This window comes from Molothrus aeneus, chromosome 4 (assembly GCF_037042795.1).
Source record: "Molothrus aeneus isolate 106 chromosome 4, BPBGC_Maene_1.0, whole genome shotgun sequence".
Classification (NCBI taxonomy): Eukaryota; Metazoa; Chordata; class Aves; order Passeriformes; family Icteridae; genus Molothrus; species Molothrus aeneus.
This window is the reverse complement of record NC_089649.1, coordinates 69,295,319-69,317,347: the sequence shown is the minus strand read 5'-3', so window position 1 is coordinate 69,317,347 and position 22,029 is coordinate 69,295,319.

Genomic DNA, 22,029 nt, shown 5'->3' with positions numbered 1-22,029 from the left:
AAACCCAACAGAGGAAGACACTTACTTATTTTTGTCTTTGCATGTCCATACTACTTGATATTTCCTCTCTGTGAACAGCCCACAGGAGGTGAAGCCAACAAAACTGGGGACTGTTTTCCTGAGATGCATCATCTGCATGAGAGCAAGGTGATTTTCTCAAATATCTTGACCAGGGATGTTTTCACTGACTGGGAAGGCAACTGCTCTGTTGTCACTGTGACCTAAAATTCCCAACAGAAACACTGATGACTCGAGAAAGTGAGAGTGAAAGGGCTCTGAAAATGCAAGCTTTAAAGAACTAAGAGATTAATCCCTAAGGGATACCACGGGTATTCTTCTTATTAATATTACTGCTTCGGTTCATATAAATATAGGACATAGATTCAAACCCAATTATTAGCATCTTATTGCAAAAGTTCTATACCTTCTTGGTGATTTCTCACGGGCATCTCCTCACAGCACTGACAACTCCTTCCTCACAGCACAGCCAATAAACTCCAGCTCCCTTCTCAACCAGCTAACCCACTCTTTTATAGCACTCATCCTTATTGGACACAGCTGTGGCCTGTTAAGGGCAGGCCTGTTCCTAATCTTTGGTAATTAGTGCAGCTGCAACTGTTCAGGGGTGAGATTACCTCCTGCACTGTCTTATTTTCTTACATTCTATCCCTCCACACCCAATAGTTCTAATAAAAAACAAAGGGGAAGAAACAAAATAAAAATTTAAAAAAAATGCCAAAGAAACAAAACCCCAAGTCCCGAAAGAAACAAACAAAAATCTCCACCAAAACCAAACCAAAACAAACAACCAAACAAACAAAAAACAGGGGGAAAAATGAGGTATTTATAAAATTGTAAGGTGGGTGGAGATACTGCACATCTGATCAGATATCCAAGGATTTTCTCATGGCAGAGCATTCTGGAAGACCCATGGTGGGAGGGTTGGGGCAGGCAGTTTCCAGGAGTTCCCAGATTATTATTAATCTCTCCATTGATATGATTGTATGAATAACAATTTTTTTTATGCTGGAGGAGGTGAATGGGGAGGATCTCTAATGGACAGCTGAGAGGAAAGGAGGAACAGATTTACTCTGACACAAATTCAACTTGCCTCCTGCAGGAGCACCAAAAAACTGAGGATGTGTCAGCCTGGACCTAGAACAGATTTGCTTTTTCCAGTTCCCACCTGAGAAGGAGCAAGGTTAGTTCAAAATCCTGCAGCACTTCCACTTTAGCTAATCTTTGACAGGGAATGTTTGGAGATGCTGTCTTTCTTTGGGGCTGCATTTGTAGCAGCTACATCAATAATTTCCAGAGTTCCCTCACCCTGATCACAGTGTCTGATGGGGAGGACATCCAGAAATCCCAGAAAATGTACAAAATCCATTAATTCTGCCTTGGAAAAAAATGTGGGAAGGAAAAAAGAATGTATCTGCAGAAATTCTAAATAAGAGTGAAAGTGAGATGGCATCTGTGTATAAAGTTTTAATAGGACCCTTAGGATGCAATAAATCATGTAAAGACAGTGAGAAAATATTTCTTATTATTTCCTTACTCCAGAGTCTCCCTTTTCATTCTAGACACTCACAGTAGTGTTCCCCTCTGACCACCTGAAATACTTTCTTTTAGCTGTATTCTCAGTCTCTTTGTACAATTCAGGGAAAAATATATGCTCTTCCTGAGAGAAATTCACCCAGTTTGATATCAGCAGGAGATTGCTCTCAATGGCCTGTGACCCTCTCTGAGTTTGGTATGTTGCTAATGCTATTGATCATGTCCATATATATGTGATCAGAATATCAAAGTCAACATATAAAATTATTTGGATCAAGCTTCAGCTGTTAAATTATAGAGCTACATACTCCATATATTTATTTTAGAATGGAATAAATCCACCCTATCATTCCAAATAATCCCATCTCTGGCAACATTATGAAAAGAGCCCAGAGTGCTTTTTTATGAGTTTGGTACCTGACTTGCACATGGAAAACTTTTGTAAAATGAATGATTATATGACATCTGTTCAACAGGACTGTGATCAACAATGGAAATGGAAGAATACTTATCACCAGATGATACTTTATAATGTTTTACTGTAATGTGCTGATACTACAGGGTGTCAATACAATAGTAACAAACTGTACAAGGAAAACTCTTGTGAGCACATTTGTAATGAATTGGGAATGATACTCAGATAAACAGGGAATAAAAACCCCTTATATTCATTAAAGAATATGGCTCTATTTTTAAGTAAAATACACTGCCCTATAAAGCAAAGTTTAAAATAATTAGATTACACGCAGTACATGCCAGGGACCAGCAACTCTGGTTCAAGCTAAATTAAATGAGGCTTCTTTTTTTTTATATTATGAACAAGTGCTATGAGCCTTGGGCACATCATTTTCATCAGCCATTAATTAAGGATTCTGATAAATATTTCCTTCATAAACTACAGCAAGGTCTCTTAAATTATTATCTAAATAGTAAGTGCCACTGAATCAATATAGGCCAGTTGCACTGCTGATTTTAATGAAATGCTCTTTTCTCTGTTAGGCATATAAAAATTCTGAACATATTCTGCAGCAAAGCAAAGACAATTTAGAAAGCTTTAAAACCAGCAGAAGCAGTAAGGAAGGAAGCAAGTTGTCTGACAGATGTAGGAACTTATAACATGGTCACATTAAGCCATAATTAAATTTGGCACTTCAACGGGGTCCCACAGGCTACAGTGACTGCAGTCACACCTGTGGGGAATTCCAATTAAACACAAACATGGGCAGGGGTGAAACTCCCAGAAATGTCGATCCGTAATTCGCAGCACGCAGAGCAGAATCCTCACCTATTGCACTTCCCTTGCTAAATTAGCACCTGATTTAACTCAGCAACAATGTGTAACTCAGTCTTGCGTGAACATCCAGATTTGCATTCCTTCATTCAGCCATGCTGCTGGATATTGCCATGACAACATGTGACATTCTGCTTTTAGAGGACTTGACAAGGGCATGACTTTGGTGGCACAACTGAGAATACCTGTCTGAGCTGTAATAAGGGGTCCTGCATGTAAATGATATTCTGCTCCCTTCCAACACAAATCATTCTTTGGTTCTGTGAATACTTTTTTGATAAAGAGAATTTAATTGTATGTTTTGCCCAAAGAAAAATAATTCTGAACTCATCCTGTGTTAACTGAAGTGTTCTGGTGATTTGCTGACCTCAGGAAATAAATTTGAGACAAATTATTTTTATTAGCAGTGTTTTCCACATGTAATAGAAAAATGGGCAAAGTTCAAATCTGTTTTCCTCCAAAAGATATGCTCAGAACTGTGCATCGACTGTGAGGGAGGAACTTTGCATTTCATTCTTGAGTTCTTGTCTTCTGACCCTGGTGTACCTGCTCATTTCCTTGGGAAACCAGCTACTTTTCTTCAAGATTAAACCTAGACACAGCAGACAAAATAGTTTTCTACACATTCTGTCCCAGGAAGAGTATGGATATTGACTGTTACAGGTTGGGTTGTCTCCAAAATCACTCAGCCACCTTTATGCCCCTGTGCCCTCAAGCTCCACAGCAGCTCTGCTGTCACAGAGAAAAGAACTTGGCTGCTCAACTGCAACACACATTCTGTATTACCTTGGGCCCTTTGAATTAAATTTTCTCATGGTACCTTTGGGTCCACAGGGCACCACAGGGAGCACACAGGAACAGTGCTTGAAGAGATGGAAAGAGTCACTCACTCATCTCTACAGAGGCTGACACCCCCCAGCATGAAACTGAATATGTGACATCTCTAACTTCTCTTACAGAATTGTACTGCTCAATGAATGAAGTAGTGTTACACCCATAATTTTTCTGGGACATTGACAAAGATGTATTCCATGGTCACAGAAACACCTGATATGCTACTGTATTTGCTGGGAAATGCCCCAATGAAGGCAGGAATGATGGATCTGACTCCTTGTTCTCAGAAGGATAATTTATTACTTTAATAATATTTTTATTACTTTATAATACTGTATTATATTAAAGAATACTACACTATACTAAAGAATACAGAAAGGATACTTATTGAAGGTTAAAAAGATAATAATGAAAACTCCTGACTCTTTCCAGAGTCCCAACACAGCTTGGCCCTGATTGGCCAAAGAGTGAAAACAACTCCCAGCAGAATCCAATGGAACAATCACCTGTGGGTAAACAATCCCCAAACACATTCCACATGAGCACAACACAGGAGAAGCAAATGAAATAAGAATTGTTTTCCTTTTTCTCTGAGGCTTCTCAGCTTCCAGAGAGACAAACCCTGGGTGAAGGGATTTTTTCAGAGAATGTGAATGCCACAATATCCCATAATGACATTTGTTTTATTCTTTTCCTCTCCTGTTCTTCCTGCTTCATTAATATCTCAGCTGTTGGTCACTGTTTCCGTCAGGTACACTTTGACTAACATTTTAGCAAAGGCTGAACATACAGGTCCAAACTCCAGACAGGTCTAAGGCAACAAAAAAGGAAAATAAATTCACTAAAGCAAACAAGCCTTCGAAGGTAACCTAAATTCTACTTTCACACAACTCATTTTCCAGCATGTGACTTCACAGTCATCTGAGCTGTACAGGGCTACAAATACAGTGATAAAACATGTGCATACAAACATGGCATGAAGATCTTTGTTCATATTTCCAGTCACTCAAGGAGATCAGGATAAACAAGCCTGAGCTGTCCTTGGAAATGGCATTTACTGTTTTCAATCACCTTCTTCTCTTTCACGTTTCTTTCTTGACTGAGTGAAGTGAGTGCAACATTGATATTTTCTCCTCTGACTGCTGTTTTCTTCATAGAGGAGGGAGAGCTTTCACACTGGCCAACTCTTGCAGCACCCCACTGTCTTGTGCATGTTCAGCTTCCCTTGTTAGCCCTTAATCTCACACTGCTGCTGCCTCTTTTCTTCTCCAAATCCTCTTGGTATGCAGAGATATCTTGGAGTAGGCATTTCCAAGAAGAGGAAGGCATTTAATTTCTGTGGTTTTTTTCACATTCTGAATCACAATACTGTCTCTCCCACCCATATTTTCCCTAAACTGCTACTCCCCATGAGCCACCACCAAGATTTCTTCATCTCAGCAACCCTCTGGCTGGGAAACAGAGCTGTGCAAGAGAGGCAGCGCACAATTATAAGTGAAAGGAGAAGAAAGACACTCTCTGGACTGTCCATATTCTTATTCTTGTCCTGCTCCAGCTGCAAGAATTGCCTGGGGACACTTCCAAAAAAATGAAATAAAAAATTTCTGTTGCATGCCCACCACTGGACAGACTCAGGTGTATTCTGATATGTAAGGTGATATTATGGCAGCTGCCCCACGGCAGCAGCAAAAAATATCTGTACTGTGTTGAAAGCTGAATTTATTTTTCATGCATATGAAACCAATGGTTGCCTGCAGAAGGGAGCCATTGTTTTCCTAAGAAGTGGAAACTCAGGCACAGTGGGGAACAGGATATTAACTGAATAACATTACAGACAGTGTTTAAATATGAGAAGGGGGAAGAGGAAGATGAAGAAATCTAGAGAACAAGACAATATCCAAGACAGGCAATGATGAGAGAAAACCCAGCAGTGCACACAAAACCAGGCAATCAAAAAGCAGAGAAATGTGAGGCTAAAGACAAAACAGATCAAGGGCTCTAACAATATCACATTGTTCCCAACAGGAGAAAACATTTACTCACAAAACCCATTTAGTGAAAGAAAACAGCAAGATAATGAGAAAGCATCGACCATAAGGCAAAATTTAAGTCAGTTTATCAATCCAAACTGGGTTTTGGGCTCTGATTTGGTGATTTTCATAGATGTCACTATGTCACACAGTCATTTAAAGAAACAGTAGGTGTGAGTTGCACAGCAGAGAGAAGAATGAATGTGTTCTCCTCTTGCTGCCTTCAGCTGAGTATAAAGACAGCAATGTATGGATACAGAAAAAGCTGTATGATCCTGTTTTCTGCAATTTTCATGAGTTTGCAATGGTCTGGGCTGCTCTGGCTGCGTCACTGTTATCTCCCAAACTCAGAGTTAGCTCCAAGACTGCTGGAGGTACTGTACATGTTCAGGGTAAGGAGGCACCTGTGCTCCTCCCATCAGCTGCTCTGCTGTTTCCTAACCTGCTGCCTCTGTTTAGTGCAAAAAAATGGTGTGTAATTGTCAGCAGTAAGTGCATCCCAACTGATGTAGAGGGGACTTTCTCTGTTTGAATACTGAAAGCTGCTTTAAAGACTGAAACTCTCATGGAGAGTCCTTTACAGGAGAATGTACATTGCTAAAGAGCAACTGCACATAATTGCTGACTCCTGAACACTGATTATAACACTGCTCTACAGAGTATTAGTATGCAATTTTCATAATTAATAAAAATATCCCTCTGTAGATGCAAAGTTATAATTATAAAATTTATAAAAACTTTGGTTTTGTTGAGCAGAAGAAATACATTTCAGCTGATTTTATATGTGTGTTCTGTAGACCATAATGATTCCATTACCAGGTAGTATATTTTGCTCTTTTATTCAATTGCTCATAGTAAAGCTGGCATCAGAGACCATCTTTCATTCAGAGACCAAGAAAAAAAAGATGATTTTTATGAGTGCCATTTATGAACACAAATTCCTTCCTTCTAATCAACCTGGTAATTAAACTCTTATGAAAAAGTGTTACCAAAAAAAAAAAAGAAAAAAGAAACCAAAGTATCCTATTGAAGTCCTTTTCTTGTCAGAAAGCTTCTTTTCACTTGAGTTTCCTAAGTAAGGCTGCCTTCCTCTAACACCACTTACAGTTTTCAATGGCTGTTTCTAAAGTGCCCTTATTTTCTTTTTTCCTGTCCTTAAAGCCTGATTGTACTCACACCAATGAAAAACACAGATTTCTGAAAAAGGTTATAATTAAGATCCCTCCCAGAAAGATGAGGTGGATGTATTTATTAATTTGCACTCACATTACAGAAGTGTTTGAAGGACTCTCTGTGATGAGTAAGGCACAAACACATCTTCAAATATTGTCCTGCTCTAAAGTTTTTGTAAGAAGGAAGGGAAAGGCAGAAGGATTTGACTGATGTGAGGATTATTATTTCCATTTGCAAGTGGGCTCTAATGCACAGACAAGGAAGTGTCATCCTGAGAGTCACAAAGTGTGCCAGAGCTAGAAATCCACCCAGTCTCCTGAGTCCATGGCTTCATCCATGAACCAATTTTCACCTTTCCATGTGTTTTCACCCTTTCACCTTTCACTGTCTTCCAAGGGGTTTACACTTTGAAGTTCTAAATCATATCCTAAACTCCTAGAACAGAATACATTATGGCTAAAATAAAGTTACAAAAGTAACCTTATCAAACTGACAGGCCATCTATCAGAGTTTACCACACAAATAAAACTAAATCCCATCAACAAATGACGGGTTTAATCAAATCATCAGGGTTTTGTATTCAACCAGACCCTCAGTGTTTGCCTTATACTCCTTGTTCCACAGTGCTGTGCTGCTCTCATCAATATTAATATTAAATATTCCTTGCACAGCCAAAGGGGCCCAAAATAAACCACAAAATATGTTATTGAGTTCCTGGGCAATGACCTGAGCTGATTTTTCTGCATAGCACACTTGAGGCACTTCTTGAAAGACTGTAAGTGAACTTCTTAAGAGAAATTCTTCTCTGTGAGGGTGGTGAGTCCCTGGCACGGGGTGCCCAGAGAAGCTGTGGCTGTCCCTGGATCCCTGGAAGTGTCAAAGGCAGGTTGGATGGAGCTCTGAGTAACCTGGGGTAGTGGAAGGTGTCCCTGCCCATGGCAGAGGATTGGAATGAGAGGATCTTTAAGGTCTCTTACAGCCCAAACCACTCTATGACTCTATTATCCTATGATTTTAATTTCTTTATTATTTGTTCTAGTTAAATAGTCTTGGATCTACATGAACCAATAGCAATAACAGCACTTCCTGGGTCTAATAAATTAACTCTCAGTATTGTAAAGGTCACAGGTGAAAGGACACAGACATCTCAAAGATTCCTGACATGAAGTATGACAGGAGAACCCAAGTCTGCCATACACTGCTTATTTATCTAACCACTATATTCTCTGAATTATGCTTCAAAATCCACTTCATTTGAATCTGATGATGGACAGGAAAAGTCTAGAAATTGGTTTTATGTGATTTAGAATTGATTTTAAGCATGGGACCTGCAGGACTGTTCCTCACATAGGGCAGGACATTTCTGATGGCATTTTTGCATTACCCTTGTGAGGTGGTGCTTCATGTATTTCAGATCTCAGCATTTATCATTAAGCAATCATCTTTATCAGCAGGGAGACAATCTTTTCATGTAAACACTTGGGTTGTTCACAGCCAGTCAGGTGTCACAGAAAACAAAAGAAACACAAAATTGTAGTCTAATTCACACAGTTTCACTCTCAGATTGTGATCCAAATGTATCTCATAAATAAGAGTTTAGAGACTTCCTGTTTCAAATGTATTAAGTTTGTGAAGAATATTTTTAAAATTAAAACTTTTAGATGTAATGCTAATTACAGCCTTGTTCAATATTAAATTTCTTTTAATTTTTCTTTACCTGTTTATAAAAAACCTCCCAATTCTTGTATCAAGTCAATTTTTCTCAGTCTGACAGTGAGATTTTAGTCAGGTGTAAACAACATTATAAAAATGGAATATTACGTTTTGAGCTAAATGTTTAAGACCTTAAAGTGGCATCATCAACTGGTTCACTACTGGAATTCATCAACTTCTCACACATCATTAAACAAGCAAGAGGAAGACCAATCTTTCCTATCGCAACCTTTGAAGCTTAAAAATTATATCTAAACTGTTAAATTCCCTATGAGAGTTTTCATAAAAGGGATTTGATACCACTGAATTTAAAGCTGGAAGAGACTATTAGATAATGGTTGCAGTTTTCTGGGTAATACAGATGAAGTATTTGATGATATTCTTTGCAAAGATCCTAATAACTTCTATTAATCTACCTTTCTGTAAAACTTCATGACATGAATATGGACATATGAACTGTAAAGGAGCTGTGAAGAAGCTCTCAGCACAGAGATTTCAGCAGACTTCATAACTGAGGACTTCATAATAATCATTACTTGTAGCAAATTGGGTTTAAGAATGAAAAAAGAAAAAGCAGATGTTCAGAACTAACAGGAGAAATGTAGAGAAATACAAAATCAAGAAACAAAACCAATTTAATAAGTAGAAGATCATAAGACATAAAGGTGAGAGCGCTAAATGTATGGAGTCTGGAAGAGTAAAAACTGAGGGGCAACATAGTCCTAGTCTATAAATATCATCAAGGTGAGGATAGAAATAAAAGAAGGAAATTATTCCGTTTCAAATTATGCAGGCTGGCAGGTAAGGCCTGTCCCTAAGAGGGAAGTTTAGATGAAAGGTTTAGCTGTAGGAAGAGATGAAACAGTGAGCAGAAAATGTGACAGTCAGGATCTGACCCTGAAATGGGGTGTTCACAGCAAAAGAGACGTTTCACTTGTGAATTTTCATCTAACAAATCTCCTGCTACTTCAGGAACTTGAGCTGCCATTGATTTCTCATGATCTCCTCCTCTCAGGCAGCTTTTAAGCTTCTGACACGTTAGTACACTGAGCTGCTGGTTTGAAATTGGTCACAGGTTACACAGGGAGGGAAAATATTTGATGGCCTGAGGTAAGCTGATCTCTTTGAGGTATCATGGGGAAGTTAGAAGAAATATGTTTATAGCTCTTTCTGGAGGTGTTACAGAGATACCAACTTCTGTGGATGATCCAAGTGCTCTTTTCCATAGCAACTTCCAAATATCACATCTATCCTTGTTCTTGATTCAAATGCTTCATAGAACAGACACTTCATTTTCCTTCCTTTGCTTCACATCTTTCTTTACTTGAATACCTCCTCAAAAATACTCCTACTTTATTCAAATATCTCCAGACACCTTCTTTTCCTGCTATTCCTGCTCCTTCTGTGACCCTGCCTTCAATCTAATCCTTCATCGTGACCACAATCTTGCAAGAACTTCTGAAGTTGCCTTCAGAAATTGAGAGCAGTCTAAAGAAGGAACTTCCAAAGACTCATCTCCCCCTCCTTCACCTCTTACAGCACTATTTAAAGTATCAGATAAGGTTTATCTCACCTTAGAAATAGCTCTTCCCCAAGATGTGTCAGTCCTGTGCCAGCTCATGTAGGACCATAAAGTGAAAATGTAGAACATCTTGGTAATGACTAAAGCTGAATGACAAAAACATAAAGGGCTGGAGGGTGGGCCTGTTTAATGAACTTGGCAGATATTTATGGCATTTCTCAGCCACTGTAAGCCCACCTGCATGGTGCTTTTAGTGAAAAATGTAGCCCTCAGTTCTGAAAACTTGATGGCAACTTGGCGTAAGCTTTTCTTACACTGTGGGGGAAGAAACAAATTTCAGACCTGCAACATCATCAAAGAAATAATTCATAAGAACTTGGATCTTGTTTCTTTTCATGATTGTACTGAGATAAAATAGAAGAGTACATCCCTCTTCTGAAGGAATTTTTGAATTCAGTTCTCTGAGTACTATATTTTATTTACACCCAATGAAGACAAACCTTATTTATAGAAAAGGGAACTTGGTCTCTTTGGCTAATGTAGTCAATTTAAGTATCTTATTATAATTCAAAAGGTTAATTAGCAATAAATATAGGTGTGTGTATATATATTATATCTATATATATATATATAAATAAAAATATATAAAAATATATAAACCAGTAAAAGTTAGATCCATATTTTTTATGGTTAATAGAATCAAGTCTGCTGGCTTGCTATATGCATTGGAAATATGGAAAGATTCCCAAAAAGACCAGAATCATGATTACAGAATTAAGAACTTGGTAAATATTTGTAGTACAGGAAATCTGACTCTAGCAGATGAGAGCTGATCATTGTGGGGGGAAGAGCAGGCACAAGATCTTTAACTGCATGAGACACCTGGAAGAGAAAAAAGGAACTAATCTGTTTTCCTTCTTCATTATGGATAGAAAAAGCAGTAAGAGGCTTATACTTCTGAAATAGAGCTTCAGTTAGGCCTGAGGAAAAAGCTTTCTGAAGATAAGGAAAGTACTGGCATAGATCTACTGGGGAGATTATGCATCACAGAATCATTTTTGTCTTTCAAGAGCAGTTTAGACAAACTCTAGTTGAGAATAATGCTTTAGATAGAGTCAATCCTGCCCCGAGGCAAGGAAAACTTCTGGGGTTTGCTTCTGCCAAGAAGAGGAAGGATGGACCAGAAAGCCTCTTGCAATCCTTTTTAAGGCATTCCCTTAATGACAAGGCTTAATGAATGAAAGTTGTAGCTAATTTCATGTGGGTGATGGATAAAATCTGTATTTTTAATAGGGAAGGTAATAATGAAAAAAATGTGATAAGTGATATGTTTAATTCTCAATTCATTAAAACAATTTTAAAAATAAGACTGAATACAGGAATATAAAATAATTACCAAATTCAGTTTTAGCTAATTACCAAGACAAAGGAGTTATTTCAGGAGAAGCCCTATGGCCTATTTTATGCATCATGTCATAATAGCTCTAATTAATAATCTAACAATTTTGTTTATTTATTTTAGTTTGTTTGCTTTTTCCACTGACCGTGTTAATTTATCAAACTGCTTCCTGATTCTTGGTCCTTTGACAGCATGTCAAGGCTTAAAAGATTTTTTAACAGTTGATCCCAAAGAACTTTTCTAGATGTTAATTCTTCCACTTAATTCTTTTACTTAGTGGTTTGCTCACTGTGGGTAGGGGGACATGGGGGACTATAGGAATCCCCTTCAAGACAAAAAAACCAACCCACTAATATGTTTGAGGCAAACATCTCTACAATAGTTAATGGTGCTGTGATTAACAGAAATACAGATGAAGCCATTCTGCACCTCAATGGCAACATCCTTAATTAAGACAGATTTAAGTACTAGGCATTAGATTGCAAATGGAGGCAGGAACAATGAAAGTACTCAGAGCAGATTCCCTCTTTTCATGCAGCTTTTAAACCCTATTTAAAGAATTCCCTGGTTTATTGTCTGGTGTGCAGCTTTGGGCCTACATGTCTGAGAACAAGAAACATAAACATGAACAAGAAACCATACATTAGACAAAGATTTGTATTCATCCCCATCTGCCACTTCCTTCCCTATGGGACAGACCAAGGGCCTTGATCAGTGCAAGTCCAGTTTAGGGGTAGCTGGTCCACACAAAAGTAGGAGAAGAAAGATTAAGCCCAGTCCAAAAGGAATTTGAGTCTCTGCACAAGTCAAACATCAAAATTATTTAGACTTATGAAACTACTCCAGTGTTCATTGAAATAAAAAGTGAATTCCCTCTACTTTTACATGGGCATGGTGCCTTCCAAGAAAAAAAATGAGACTAAGTGAATTGATATTTTCATTTAAAATCTTTACATGGGTGTATAAAAATTAGAATAAACATTCAGGTTCCCGAGACCTGTTCAGTGGATTTTATCTAAAAGTTTTACTTCATTCCCCTAAGTCTTCTTACACAACTGTCCCATTTCTCTTGGAGAAAAAAGTCCCACTTTTTCCTCCTGCCTGCAGTCTTCTAAAGTGCAGTAAGACTGAAATGGTGAAAATGAAAAGGGATAAAAACGACCTGAGAAAGAATGGCTGTGTACCTGTTCATGCAGGTGTCACACACCAGTAACATCCATCTGTGCACTGGGGGCCAGAACCAGAGTAAGAAATTTTTTATGCACATCTCTTCTCTTCTTGCAGGTGTTTCAGTCACTCCAGACTTGCTCTGCTGCTTTATTTTCAGGTAAATAATTCCAGCAGAAAGCTATTTCCTCTGCACTTGAGCAACACTTTTAGACAGATCTCAGCACTACTTTTTGGGGCTGATTTAATCCAAGATGCAAACAAGGGCAAAGATTTTATTATTGAGTATCAGACATTTCAGTCCCATCTGCAGTGGCAGTTAAAGGGGTGTCTCACAGACAATGAGAAAAAGAGGGAAAAGAGACCACTGTCAATTTGGATACTGACTATTCATATCACCAGGTCTAGCAACCCAAAGCAAGATGAATATTTGAACTGCTTGCAAGCACAAATGATGTTGAACAGGTTAAGTGCATCTCCATTTATTATGCAAGGAGCTTAGGAAGACAGAAAATATTTATTGTTAATAGAATATTCATCTCAAGCTATAACAGCGTGGCTTTTGTTTTGATAAAGCTTGTCCTCAAGAAGCCAAACACAAACTTCTGAGTTTTCCAAGAATAGATATCCATATTATATAAGGTTAACTCAGTAGGGATCTGAGTCACCAGCTTACTTCTACTCCAAAGGTGATTCTACATCTTTACAGGGGGAGTGAAACCACAAAAGCTCAGAACAAAAGTTTTCTACTTTCATTTTGCAACTGTAAAAATGATGCATAGAGGTGTAAGACATCATGGAGCAACACACAGTGCCCCTTTTGCCCTTCCTGTAGAAGAAAATGACCTTAAATTAAAAACAAATTTCATCACAGAAAATCCAAACAAATAAAAGTACTGGCAAGCAATTGGGCAGCATCTATACATAAGAAATAGTGTAACAGCATTACAAGTTTTACTCTATCTTCAAAGCCTAGAATTTACTTCAACTTGTGTCTTCAAAGAAAGTGAAAAGGCTGAAATATGAGCTAAAAAATTGCTAAACCCAAACCAGACATCTGAGAGATGAATTTTGAAAGTATCATGAATCCAGAGTAATGAGGATCCATGTTTTTTGATCTAGACGGCAAAAATGTAACTCCCAACCTGAGTCCAGACTTTCAGGAACAGAATCAGATGAGTCTGTTTAGTTCATTCATACTTATTTATTTATACACACGTATATTAATCTTTGTTTCTCTTCTCACATGATTTAACTCATTACATGGCATCACATTCAGCAGGTAGACTTGATGGAAGAAGATGATAAAAGGCAAAAATTTACCATTAGTCTAACTGAATAACACAATCTCATTAATAGGGCTGAAAACAAAATTACAAACTGTTTTTCACATCCCAGTGGTCTCAGGGAATTCTAAAGGATAAATCAAGGACATAAGAACCAAAGCCTCAGTGATTCTGCTGGAATATGCTTGAAGCTATTTAATAGCTCTTGCAAAATGGGTTGAGGAGAAAGAACAGCCATTCTGAAGCAAAGTGAAGGGATGAACAAACAAAATCACCACCTAGAAAAATCTTAAATAGCCTTTATTACTGCCACAGCAGCAATAGTGCTATTAAGTAAATACAGTCTTCAGTGGATATCCATATTTAAAATAGTCAATAACCAGTACTTTTTAGCCTGCTCCATATCTCTTTATTGCCTTTCTAGTAGAAGAGACAAAAAGCATTAAAAACTGACTCATATTCGGATGACCAGTTTCAGATAGTTATGAGCAAAGCAAATGAGAGGGCCATGACCAGGGAGCAGCTCTGCAGAAAAGGAGAGAATAAAATGTTGCTCTCTACTGTCTCTTTATCAGTCCTCTTAAACAGATGATAAATTTAAGTTCTTTTTGGGATTACAAAATTAAGCCCTTAAGTAAAGTGTCATAATGCACAATTGGACATTTAAAATTTGTATTCAGAGGAACAATGTAGGGAAAAAACAAAACAAAACAAAACCCAAACACAAATAAACACATTTTGGGAAATTGTAAATAATGCAGAATAGTCTGGATGGTGCAAAATTTTTTTATGTTCTCAGAGAGGACAGTGTGAGGGTAGAGGCAAGAATAGGTGGTTTTAGAACAGATGTTACAGTTCAATCCAGCTCCATCTGAGCTCCACATGCTTCAGTGGACAGAAACAAAAATGCTTTAGGATGAGGCTGAGCAAACCACCATGCTGCTTTCAGATAGATCACTGATGTCATTAATGTCATTAATGTTTTGCTAAGCTCACTGATAGTTTTGGGGTCTGGACTAAGTGAAGAATCGTGACAACTCCTTCTGAGATCCTGAAGGCAGCAGTCCCAAAAGAGATAGACACTGATCCAAGTGAAATGGACTACAAAATACAGAATTAAATGACAGCTGTTCACCTTTCATTTGAGCGCCTCTACAGACAAAACTTTCCAACCGGTGTTTAATTTCACCTGACAAATTGTTCACACAGCTTCTCCTCAGTATAGAAGAGAGAGCAAGTGAGCTAATAGCCAACAAAATTCCTCCAAACACTCTGACTGGAACATACTCTAGCTGGTAAAGTAGAAAAAGTACTGTATGAATACACTGCTTTTTCTAGAAATAGATTATGACCAATTTTTTTTTTAATCAATTTTGTAATGAGAGATTGTTCTCTGGGTTATATGTACTCACATTTTACTAGCACAGAGTATAGAGACAATAGTCTTAGCATGCAAAAAGTTAAGTCCAAATTAAGAAATTACATCTTTGCCTGCATTTGTTTTGCTTAGAATCCCAAATGCTTAAGCAGAGCAGTAAAAAGAAGAGGAAAGTTGAGCTAGAGAATAAATAAGAGAATTGAGCTCTTATGGGCTCAATTCTTAGTTGCAATCCCCTTGGATTTTTTTATTATTTTAATATTGATTTTTTTTTTTAATCTAAAGTGAAATGCTCTTTTAAGATGATGCTGCTGAAAGGTGATGCTTTTCTGTAATTAGTGAAACTCTTAACAGCATTAATAGTGTGTTGAGATTCAAGTTCACACGTGTGCATGAAGTGGTTTAGGAGTGACTCTAAGGTCCCTTGGAGTAAGTTGGAATTTGTAAGGCAGTCATCCCCTTTTATATTTGGCTTTCAAACACTTGATAACACTACAAAAACTGCCTCTTTGTGATGGAGAGTCCTTGAAGGAAATATTCTGTAAATTGTTTCCTTCTGGGCCTCTGTTGCTGTGCCAGTCTAGAGAAGGAGCCACAGGCTGGAGGACCAGCACGAGGGCTGGTCCCTGCCTCAGGACATGGTGACTGAAGCCAAACCTGCAGAATTCAAGCCCCAAAACCTGGAAGTTTTCCAGAGCAGGTTACATGGACTGAGTGACATGAGGGTATGTTCTATTTCTTTTCCCTCTTTTTCCTTTCCTTCCCTTTTTTTCTCCCTGGCACAGAACTCAATGAGTTCTTGATTTCTCTTAGGTTTCTTTTTGTTAATATTGTATTAAGTATACTTCTTAATTTAGAAACAAAATTAATAGTGATATATCTGCAAAAATGCTGGGAAGTTTGTTTTTTTTCTCTCCTTCTGTCTCATTTATTCCACTATTTATAGTTCTACTGCACAGAGCAGAAACCCAGCATTAAAGCCTGTGTTTAATTTTCAGTCTGTATTGACCAGATGGATTTAAATGAGGGGAAAAAAACTCAACCAACCAAACAAAAAACCCCTGACTTGTTTACTATGAAATAAGGCTTTATTTTCCTCATCTCAAATACTGAATCTCCAATGCAGGATGCAATTTTTGAGAGTAGTAAGTAAGAATTATGAGGTGGAAGAATGTTATGTAAAGACAGAGAGAGATAACAATGTTTACTGGAAGAGTCTGAGTATAAAACCTTCAAGTTGAAGGAGTGTATAAAAACCAGGAAAAGATAATAAATAAGAAAACCTAAGAAACTCACCCTGTGCTTGACAATAGAACTCCTTTCTACAAAACCTGTGCCTACACTGAGATATCTTCTCAGAGGTAAATCCTTAAAGGAGGGAAGACATTTCTTAACCCTGCAGAATTTGGAGCAAGGAGATGAGGAAAGGTGACAGAGTTGATGTCAGCTAACTGGCCAAGTTACAATGGCCACAACAATGCCAGCTCTCCTCCAGGAATGCAGCATTTGGATGTAAAGAAAATCTTCACCTATTTTGCACGGAAGAGGTTTAAAATTGAGGCCAATTTTGCTGCCAACGAAAAAAGTGCAGCAGCTTATGAAAAGCAGGATCTTTTTCCAAATTCAAAGCACAAATAGATACTTCTCCACAGGAAAAGAAAAGTTTAATACGAAGTACCCTGTTATCTACATTACATACAAAAAGGAAGGAAAGCTTGATCATTAATTGTGGAAGAATAAGTCACAATATATGCAATACTTATTGTGTCTAACAGTCTGGAAAGGACATTTTTAGCATCTCATCACAGATTTTCTGCAAGGAAGTACAGTGACACATTTACTTGTACAGGCAATATCCTGGGCAACAAAGAAAACAAACAGCAGAAAGGATAAATCAGAACTAAGTTCAGGTCTGAAAAATGTGCTTACAATAATGAATGCTGTGCTTGAAACATATTAATCTGAAGGACTCCTTTACAGGGTACTAGGAAGAAAATATTGGAGAACTGTTTGAAATCAGGAACATTTAATAGAAAGATTTTTTTTTGTTTATTTTCAAATGTGTAGACATATTTAAAGACCTCACATGCAGTAGTCACTAGGTAAGGATAAAGATATTCAATTACATGATGGAGGTTGTGGAGTCTCCCTCCTTCAAGATGATCACTGAGGACAGGCAGATTCCTCTGCAATAAACTTTGTAACTTCCACAGTTTTCAGGATTTCATACAAGTAATGTTGTAGGAAGCAATGAGAAATTGTGTGTACAATGTAATTTTTACTTCTCAATCCCTTTTAGCTGTATAATGCTGGCCCATTGAGTAATAGTGCATAGAGGAGGTACTTGGTGGCATTGCCAATTCAAAATCAGAATTGTCTTCTGAGATTTGCTGGCTTAACATTGAGGACTGAGCGCGTTTTTATTCTACCAATGACAAATCAGCCTTTTTAGAAAAATCTGAGTTATGAAGGAAGGTCACTGAGAAGGTTTAAGCCGCCAAAAAAAGCCATCAAGGCAAGAAGACAAGGTAGAGAATAAAAAATATTTTAAGAGTCAAAAAAAGCCCCCCACACACAAAGAAAAAGAAAGAAGAGAAAAAAGAGGTACAGCTCAAAAGAAGAAAATGGGTAAAACATGGCTTAAAGCTGAAGAAAATAGTAAAAGCATGAACAGATTTTGGAACTGCAAGGATTTAGAAAAACCAAAAGAGCCTGATTTGATAGAATAGAAATAGATTTTAAGATAGAAAAGGCAAACCTTGCAGCAGTTCCTAATACAGCATTTGCCTCTGCCATAAACCTCATCTTTGCCTGAAGCAGAGGCAGATTGTCAAAGCCAGGGGGGAAAAAGGAAGGGAAAGATGGAGGAATTAAGGCCCTACATTTCAGAGCATTCCAAAGCAATGCTGATCATCTCCTTGCCACAGAGTGCTTCTGTAAGCACCCTCTACTTCTGTCACAGAAAGCCCACCACAGCCCAAACTGTGTAATACACACTTGTTCACATATTCACACTATTTCATAATTTCATGTAATTGATATAGGTTCAATCAGAGAATAGGCTTCTCTGATATATCAGAACCCTTAATTGCTCTGGAGCAGAACCCAGACTGCATGAGATCTGCTGAAAAGGTAGTAATTCATTCAGCAAACTTCTCTAATCTATTCATTATGGATTAACTGTTTGGAAACCCCTTATAAAATATTATCAAGCTTTAGGTAAAATAAGCACTTCCTTTAGGACAGCAGTGCAAACACAGCACTTCTTGTGCATTAATTTCAGATCCTTTAAAAAATCAACCCAAAACACTAAGAAAAATTGAATGTGTGGAACGGAAACCACTACTTGGGCAGGGCAGGATGGGCTGAGACAATGCAAAATCTGAAGGATTTGTTGCAGTGCTGGGATCTACAAGCCTTATCTTGTAAAGCTGTGCCTATTTCCTTCCCAATTTTCCATCTGTCCTTTCAATACCTTTCTTCCTTCCCCGCAGAAATGAGAAAATGGGGCTGCTCTGCTGGAGTGCTGGAGGATGCTTGCATTGGTTTTGATAATTTTACTGTTCAAAGAATCACAGAATGGCTGGGAGTTGGAAGGGACCTCAAAATCCATCCTGTTCCAACCCCCAGCCATGGGCAGGGATGTGGCATTCACATTCCCTGAACATGATTCCTTCAACAAGGACTTTTCTCCTGGGAAGCTGAAAGGCAGAGAGAGGCCTCAGAGAAAAGGGAAAACAATTCTTATCTCATTTGCTTCTCCTGTGTTGTGCTCATGTGGAATGTGGTTGGAGATTGTTCACCCACAGGTGATTGTTTCATTGGATTCTGCTGTGAGTTGTTTTCACTCTTTGGCCAATCAGGGCCAGGCTGTGTTGGGACTCTGGAAAGAGTCAGGAGTTTTCATTATTATCTTTTTAGCCTTCTGTAAGTATCCTTTCTGTATTCTTTACTATAGTTTAGTATTCTTTAATATAATATAGTATCATAAAATAATAAATTATTTTATTCATTTATTACATATTATTATTTATTATATACTCTTCTGAGAACGTGGAGTCAAATGCATCATTCTCTCCCCTCATCAGGATTGCCTGAATTTACAATACAGGGACACCTTCCACTATCCCAGGCTGCTCCAAGCCCTGTCCAACCTGGCCTTGGACACTTCCAGGGATCCAGGGGCAGCCACAGCTTCTCTGGGCACCCTGTGCCAGGGCCTCATCACCCTCACAGGGAAGAATTTCTATTCTATACCTGCCCTCTGTCAGTCACCATGAGTGACTCAAAGATGAAATTCCTTCCTGTCTGGCAAGATTGATTCCCTCAAAACAAAATAAAATAAAACAAAACACACAGCTTCACACACAAAGATGCTTTCACAGACACAGCTAAAAACAAAACAACCAAACACTTCTTGAAGTATTTTCTCATTCTCTGGAAAATCCTGGAAACGAAGAAATGGTAAGCCAGAAATACCTTTTCCAAGCAAGATTTCCAGACATACCTAAAATGAATGTAGGTATTTTCTAGTCAGCAAAATACTATGGAAATGGCCAAGTATTTGAAACTGCAATTAATGCTGGCAAACACTGCTTTAAAAGCAGCACATTTACTAACCCATGTGTAGGTTACCTTTCTGTTCTTTCTGAAATTACTAAAATAAAGTAATGTCATTCACAAGCCTTTGAAAAAGCTGAAAATCTATTAAGATATGAATAAAAAATCTTAGTCACCATTTTCTGTAATACAGAATAGAGCTGGTTTCAGAAGAAAATGTAAAGTCATAAAGTTCTGTTTCTGACAATGATCTGAGGGCATGTTGAGATGAGTTTGCAGAGATGTGACATATAGCTGTGAATTACACATATGGCAATTTAGTGTTTCAATTTACTTGAGCTCCATAGTACAGTAATTTCATAGCTATTGTTTCTAAGAAAAAAACTAACTATATGTATTTTTTTATGATGGATGAGGTCAGATCATGAATTTAATATCAGTTCAAGGAAATAACCTGCCAATTTATAAATCCTAACCAGAGACAGAAGAGCTACTAAAGGAGCAGACACAAAATTCTCACAAGATTCCTTCATTTTCATAGAGAAGTGATTTGACTTGCTTTGATAAATTCCTAATGCAGTGTGGAAATGGGTTTACCGGGCACAGAATGAGCATAGCATCTGGTTACCTGCCAAGGAATGCAAAACTCACTGGGAATCCTATTCAGTGTCTGCTTTCAAGTCCCAGTGAAACTAAATGTCTGTTAGCTTAAAGGGTCAAATAAGTGAGCAGTGTCAACATGATTTTCATTTTTATTTTCATTGGTGTATGAGCTCAATCCTGAACTCCTTCTGTTCTGGGCCTGAACAGGTATTAGTTAATCCCTGCTGATTGTTCTGCAAACAATCCCACTGATGGAGGGGGAATGAATAACAACAGGTAAATCCTCTGTCTGAAGCACAAAACAAGAGTAAGGAGGTTTATTTTAAAGACTTATATGTCTTCAAAGAGCTTCAGGGTACTTGGAAAATGTAAAGGATGGAAAACATACTTGCACCTGCTGCACTTTTGTAAAACATGGCCACGTTTCTATTTCTAAATCTATTTGCATTCTGCATGGCTCTGCTGCACTGATCTGCCTGTAAGTTGAAAAATGTCAATTTGGCATCAGGCATTGAAGACAGCTCCTGCTTACCTGGATGAAATGTGTCCAGAAGCCTCCCTAGCATGAGGAAGAGAAGAAAAAGTACAGGCAAGGAGAAATTACTAAAGCTCACCTTCCTCCTTTGCCACAGATTGCTTGTGCCTCATGGGGTTAGATTAATTTTCTATCTGTCATGTGTATTAATATCCACATTTCAGTAGTTTGGTTCCAGGTGAAAGAGGTAACTAAAAAAGCAGGTTGCAGGGCCATGACTCTCTAAATATTGTATGAGAAAAATCAAAATCATTCCCTTAGAAATAGGAATAAAAAAATATTCTAGCAGTTATAAAAGTCAGGTAGAAATAACCAACAGGAAATACTAAGCACAGTGGGAGCCTTTTTTGGTTTTCTGTCTCAGAGATGGCTTCCAGGACATCTTTTTATAAAGAGTTTGCTGTGATGCTGTGTAAAGCTGTGCCAATATCTCATAGGACTGAGGTGCCATCTCACCTAGAATTCTAGTGAGATTTAACAACAAACTTCTCAGGACAAGCAGTTTTGGAAACAAACAGAAAACCTTCATCAGTTATCTGAATTTTCAGGTCTAGGAAATAGAAAACATGTTTGAAGCTAAACATACCCAGTCTTCATGTTGGACTTCCTTTTACAGCGCTCCAGAGTTGGCTCCTGGTTTTTCCAAACCTCAGGCAGTTTTCTGTAGAAAAGGGATGAAAATATTTCTCTACTCCCCTGGGATGTTTTATGTATCACCTCTTGTGCAAAGGTCCCAATAAGAGGTATTATATGGAATAAAGGAACCTTATTTACATGTGTTTAGTTGTGCTTTAGACTTTTCAAATACAGCACTGATTTATTTAATTCAAAAATTGTGGGCATGGTGAAGTGGTGTAATTTTATACACGTGTTGCACCATTACACAGTGTTACTCTTTAAAATCTTGGCTTGTAGGATGTATTAATCCATGTTTAGCTTTTGATTTTTTTAATGGGTACCCTTCCTTAAGGTTTATGGTTATTC